Consider the following 6,424-nt stretch of genomic DNA (forward strand, 5'->3'; position numbering starts at 1 on the left):
CTCATATTTAACCAATCAGTCAAAAAATATAACATCTATAAATTAATCCTGACAATAAAATGCAGGACGAGCCAAGATTTATGAAAAACTAGGGAGACTTATAGAGCGGAAAATAAAATATGGAATATCCACTAAAAACCATTTCTACGTTTTTAATCTGTGGTCATTCCTCCTGAACGGGAGAAGGTTCTGAAGGTTCTGAATGTTCTGAAGGTTCTAAAGGTTCTGAAGGTAGTAAAGGTTCTGAAGGTTCTGAATGTTCTGAATGTTCTGAATGTTCTGAAGGTTCTGAATGTTCTGAATGTTCTGAAGGTTCTGAATGTTCTGAATGTTCTGAAGGTTCTGAATGTTCTGAAGGTTCTAAAGGTTCTGAAGGTTCTAAAGGCTCTGAAGGTTCTAAAGGTTCTGAAGGTTCTGAATGTTCTGAAGGTTCTAAAGGTTCTGAAGGTTCTGAATGTTCTGAAGGTTCTAAAGGTTCTGAAGGTTCTGCTGGAGCTCCGGCTCCATCAGCCGGTGCACCGCTGCAGGTGAACAGGAGGGAACTGGACGTTTCTACTGACTGGACCCGACTGCTACTCTTCTGCTTTTGGACAAAACGGTGATGCTGTGAGAAATTTTAAAAACATCTCAGACTCAGAGGAACATCATGATTAATAAAATAAAGCTCCCTTCTGATTGGTCGTCTTCAGGGTTTCAGAGGATCCACCATCAGTTAACATTTAGTTTAGATGTAAAAACAACTCAGTAAAACTCGGTAGGTTTGGTTCTTCTACATTGAAATGAAAGAGTGTTGATTGGGCAGCAATGCATCCTGGGTAAATGCAGAATGCTATGTGACGCAGCGTTAGCTCCTTCCAGTCAGAACATTGATTTTAACTGCAGCTCATTGAAGGAGAAGCGAAGACAGAAACGATGACAGGAAATGAAAACGAGGACCAAACTGAGGAAGAGCAAAAAGTCGGATGAAAAATCTGAGTTTGTGTTGCTGCTGCTGGAAACAGCAACTGGAGAGTGAATGCTGCAGAGACGTCCTGATTCAGGCTGTGCCCGAGCAGAACTGGGGTCAAAACCGTTTTCAGACACAACCGGAGGGTTTTACAACGACCTGAAGATCCATCATCACTTTAAACCACCATTCATTTGGTTCAATTTGGTTTGTGTTTGTTTTAGCTACCGCTAACAGTGTTAGCTCCCGCTAAAGGTGTTAGCAGGAGCTAACACCATGTGTTTGATGGCACATGGAAACCATGGGGGCGTCATCATCATCATCATCATCCTCTATGACCGACTGGTTTCAGGCTCTAGTCGCTGTTATCACGTCTTATTGAACAAGTAAAAAAAACAAATAGAATAAAACTGGCAACTTTCAGAAGTGAACAAAATTATATATATTTTCTAAAATATAACTTTTAGGTTGATAGGAAAATGAAAACATATTCAGGCCAACATGTCCAACTGGTTGTGGATCCCTTTCAGGATGTTTTGGCCAATTATTTGATGCTTTTCTAAAAACTCCTCCATGCCTAAACACAGGCTCCCCGTTTACTTAGAGGCAGTCTCAGATGGTCTCCATTAAGAAAACGTTTGTTTTCTGTGCTAAAATAAAGAAACGAAAGAGAAAATCTCTAAACTGGACTCTGTGAAGGCGCCGACTGCCTGGACCTGAAGAAGATCTGAAAACGTCTTCTCTGCAGCTCGGATGCGTCTGGTTGGTTTTGAGAAAGCTTTAATAAAGTTAGAGACGAACCAAAGCCAAGGCTTGGAGGCCGGGCCGAGTGGGCGGCGCCGGGCGGAGCGGGCGGCGCCGGGCGATGCGGGCGGCGCCGGGCGGAGCGGGCGGCGCCGGGCGGAGCGGGCGGCGCCGGGCGATGCGGGCGGCGCCGGGCGATGCGGGCGGCGCCGGGCCATAGGGTCAGATGGTGATGTAGTGCTGTCGCAGTTTGGCCACCAGGAACTCGTGGGTTAAATTATGTCTTGTGATTATTCCAACAATCTGAAACGGAGATTTTGCTCAGACACAGGTTTCTGCAGCTGTACAAACAGGAAGCACCAGAGTTTGAGGAGAACTTACTTCTCCAACAGCGTTGACCACTGGCAGGTGTCGAAGGCCCATGGTTCTGAACAGGTTGAACACCTGGGAGATCCGGGTGTTTGGTGAAACCGTGTAGGGACATGTGTTCATGTAGGGCGTCACATCCTAGCATCGCAGGGATCGTCGTTTTATCAGCGGCTCTTAATCTAACTGAATTCAAACGTGAATAGTGTCGCATCGGATCGGATCGTACCACTATCATCCGGGGTTGAGCAGCCAGGTCCACTTCGTGGATGTCCGGGTACCGCGGGTAATCTTCAGTCATTTCTGTGAAGGACAGCCTGGGCTGAGTGGCGCTCTGCACAGACGGAGACGTCTGTCATTAACAGGGAATCAAACGCAGATCTTTGAACACAGGCAGGCAGGCAGGCAGGCGAACGTCTGACTGACCGACTGGCTCTCGGAGTAGCAGACGCCTCGGATGAGCAGGTTGACGAGCTGCGAGCGCAGGATGAGGCCGTGGAAGGTGAGCGGCCTGAACCGCTCCTCCATGCTCCACTCCTCACTGGGAGACTGGTCTGGGTACAGGTTTGGGTAGGGCGCGTGCCTGGGGCCGAAACACAACCAACATTACTCTGCTGCGAGGAAATAAAAACATTTTGGAAGTTGCAAACAGTTCAAATGTAACTAGACGTTATTAGATCTTATTTAGTTTAGAGTTTTATGCGATCACTGAGTCAAAAGACAGAATGAAGTTGATTTCCTGCTACCGTCTCTCCAGCATCTGCTGCAGCAGGTCCTCTCCCTCCTCCGCCGGCTCCACCGCCGCGTTCTGGTCGTCGCAGACGTTCCTCAGCTCGCTGGAGGGGTACGACTTCATGGACTGGCAGCGCCGCCGCTGCTCCGCCGCACGAGACACAATGTTGGATTTCTGTCAGGGAAAATAAAGGTAATTTTATCTCTATCAGCAGCAACAAGCCAATAGAAAGAACAGTTTGTAGCTTTTACAAAAATATGATTTTCCCATATTTTCTAAAACTGTCATCATGTTGTGATGTGAGGCGGTGATCTGTGAACCCGACCAGCAGCAACCAATCAGAGCCGGGAGGCGGGCCAGCACTGCGCTGCACCTTGAACCGAATGTTGTTGCTGATCAGGATGTTGCCCTTCATGAAGTCCCGCTCGTTCTGCCGGTTTTCCGTGACCACGGGAAAGGCGTGGTACACGGTGGTCCGCAGGATGCTGACGAGGGACTGGACTCGGGTGTGAGGATAAACGTAGGTCAGGTTGGGCTCCATGATGTCGCTGGCCGTCAGCCTGCAGGGAGGCAGGGAGGAAACAACACCAGCTGAGCAGAAAGTCAAGGTGGAGAACAGTTGTCGTTTTATGAGGAAACTTTATGTTAAGGAGCTGAAAAGTCTCCGAACATCTTTCAGTCTGATCTTACTTGTCCATCTCCACCTCCGTCTCCCACTCCAGCAGAGGGACGCCTTTCAGCTGGATGTGGACGTCATAGATGCCCTTGTTGAAGAAATCTCCAGTCCATTTGGCAACCTACAGTTCAGACACAAATTTAACTTGATCTGCTGCTGCATTATGATTGGTTCTGTTACATCAGACACATGAAGTCCGAACTGCAAACTGAACCATCACGAGACAGAAAGGAAGCAGCGTTAGCAGCGTTAGCACCATTAGCGTGATCATGATGGGCAGCCCGTATGTGATCTCATTGGTGGACTCGATGAGGATCACGGTGAGACTGATGGTCATCCTGACACGCCCCCGAGGAAGGCGGCGGCTCCGATGAGGGCAAAGGTCCCCGAGTAGAGATGGAGTCCCAGTTTCCTGAGAGAACAGATCCCAGTTAGAACCAGTAACAACGCAGATCTTTCACTCGATACGCTGAACACCAAATGCTGAGCCAGATTTAGTCCAGCTGCAGTCAGACCAGAACTTTGCTTCTTACACTTTGAGGATGTTTGCGACCAGACGTCCGAACGCAGCGCCACACAGGAGACATGGGACGAAGAGGCCGCTGGGGACAGAGACGCCGTACGTCCAACACGCCAACAGGAAGTACAGCAGGAAGAGATGGACAGAGTCACCGGGCTGAAGGTCCCTGCAGCAGAACCAGAATCAGATACTGAATCTTTATACATATTAGAAACTTTCACATCAGTGCTAGTCGTGATCTCTCCCTGTTGATTCATGATCAAACCTATTAATTACTCCTGCAGCAAAACTTTTAATGTGTGCGTTGAAAACGTGTTTTGAGATAAACTCAAAGTAACTCGACGTGCATAGAATAGCAGATCTATGCACCAACAGTTTGGCCATTGTTCCCAGCAGGAACCAGACAGGTTGGTGGTTCAAATCCTCACCGTCCTGGTGGAAGAGCTGGTGGATGGCCGTCCTGCGGGTTGAAGAACAACGTCGCCATGTCGTTGTAGGTTTTATTGGAGCAGAAAAACTGCCGGATGGTTGAGTTGATGTCTTCGCTGCCAGAAACCTGCAACAAAAAACCGTCTGTGACGACATGAAGCCGAACTTTTCACTTCCTGTTCGTTCGTCACAGAGAAAATGGTCCATGTGCTCACGGTGGAGTTATGGGTCGCCGGGAGGACAGGTCCCGACATTCACCCAGCAGGACGGAGGCCAAAAATATCACCAGCGTGGTCACCATGGCAACCAGCAGGCTCTCCAGGACCCTGGGAACAAAACGCCGTCAGCCATTTTGTCACGTGATCGACGTGCCGCCGTCCAGCTGCCGGGCGCGACGGACCTGATGAACCGGGCTTTGGGGTGAATGTGCCTCATTCGGTACTTGGCCAGGCACTTGTTCATGCAGTTGAAGAGCGCCCCCAGCAGGCCGCCCGCGGCGCCCATCAGGACGAAGAAGCCGAGGTCCACTGCTGTCCACAGATGGCATTTCTTATCCCCGTCTGAACACTGAAGGACAAACCAGACATTTTAACTCCGACTTACTCAGAAAAGACTTTATTGAAGGTTGACAGTGATGAAGCGTTTAAAACCTGCTGGAGCCAAAATATATGAGTTTAACAATCATCATGACACAAATATAATGTCTGTTACTGGTTTCCACATAAACCAGCAACATGTTTATGATGCTTTTATCATGTAAAGGACTTTGCACTGCTGTGTTGCTGAACGTGCTATAAAAATAATTGATATCAATGGTTGATATAAATTAAAGCCGTTATTTTTATTTGTGTTGGTCCACAACTGGAAAATAAACAGGAAAGATGGAATCGATCATAACTTTCAAGTCTAAACTGGATTTAATTTAAATGAACTAACTTCAGATGCAGTTTCACGTTTTTACTGGTTTAAATAAAAAAAACTTTTTTTAATGAGATTGATGTTTAAAGACATGATTTAATTTGGTCTGATTGAAAATCATTCACAGTTCAGCTTCAACTTCTCTTTTACGGTCAGTATTTCCATGCAGTAAAACATCTGATGGCTTCAGCCGTAGAAATGCTGAACCTCTGCAAACAAACCCGACTCACGACCTCACCTTAAATTCTCCAAAGTTGAGGAGCCCAGGCAGCTGGAAGGAGCCCCATTTATTAAAGTTGATCCCAGAGCGGAAGAAGTTCAGCGTGAAAGTGGCCGACATCGAACAGAAGAGCTGAAAACACAGGATCAGGTCTGAGAAGGCAACGCCTCTTCACTTCGTTTCATTTAGTTTCTGGAAATACGAGCAACATGTGGGGAAAACATCTTAAAGAGGAGGAGAAAGTTTAAACATGTCTTCCATCCACGGCATCCGATGCAACATGGCTGCAGCATTTCTCTGCTCTGGACATTATGCTGCTACCATAGCAACATTCTTTAGTCAGAGGCTTCTTCACAGCTGTGAGACTGACTGCTACTGCAGATCCATTTGTGCTCTCAGTCCATCTAAATACAATTTAGAGCCGCAAACGTCACAAAAAAGAGACACTTTTAATTCTTTTATAAATATCTATTCCAAAAATCTGTGGTCATTTTTAAAAAATATTTAGGGACTATTATGCAAGAAAAAGTATTACCTGTACTTTTAATGTCATTTTGTTGTGAAAGTGCAGAGCAATCGCTCCCACAAAAAACCAAAAAATTTCCACAACCTGCATTTATTACACAGTTATTAAAATATGTACTTGGTTCTTTAGCATTTCCAGCTAAAGTTATTATTGTCCTGAAGTTTTCCTACAGCAGAACGGATCAGAGCTGCTTTAGGAAACGACAACGCACCACTTTCCAGGTCAGCGCCTGGTTCCAGAAGGAGGAGCCCTCCTCCAGGCTGAAGAGAGTGCCCCCTATTGGCGCTCCGAAGGCAGCAGCAACGCCAGCAGCGGCACCGGCTGACACAAAGTCCCGCTTGTCTCT

General features: G+C 47.1%; 1 pseudogene; it reads right to left on the minus strand.

The window, feature by feature from the left end:
• Positions 1-1,884: 1,884 nt before the first annotated feature.
• The window catches only part of LOC129377051 (H(+)/Cl(-) exchange transporter 6-like), an 8,988-nt pseudogene continuing 4,448 nt past the window's right edge, over positions 1,885-6,424 (minus strand).

The sequence above is a fragment of the Poeciliopsis prolifica genome, unplaced genomic scaffold (genome assembly GCF_027474105.1).
Source record: "Poeciliopsis prolifica strain line A6 unplaced genomic scaffold, Auburn_PproV2 SCAFFOLD046, whole genome shotgun sequence".
Classification (NCBI taxonomy): domain Eukaryota; kingdom Metazoa; phylum Chordata; class Actinopteri; order Cyprinodontiformes; family Poeciliidae; genus Poeciliopsis; species Poeciliopsis prolifica.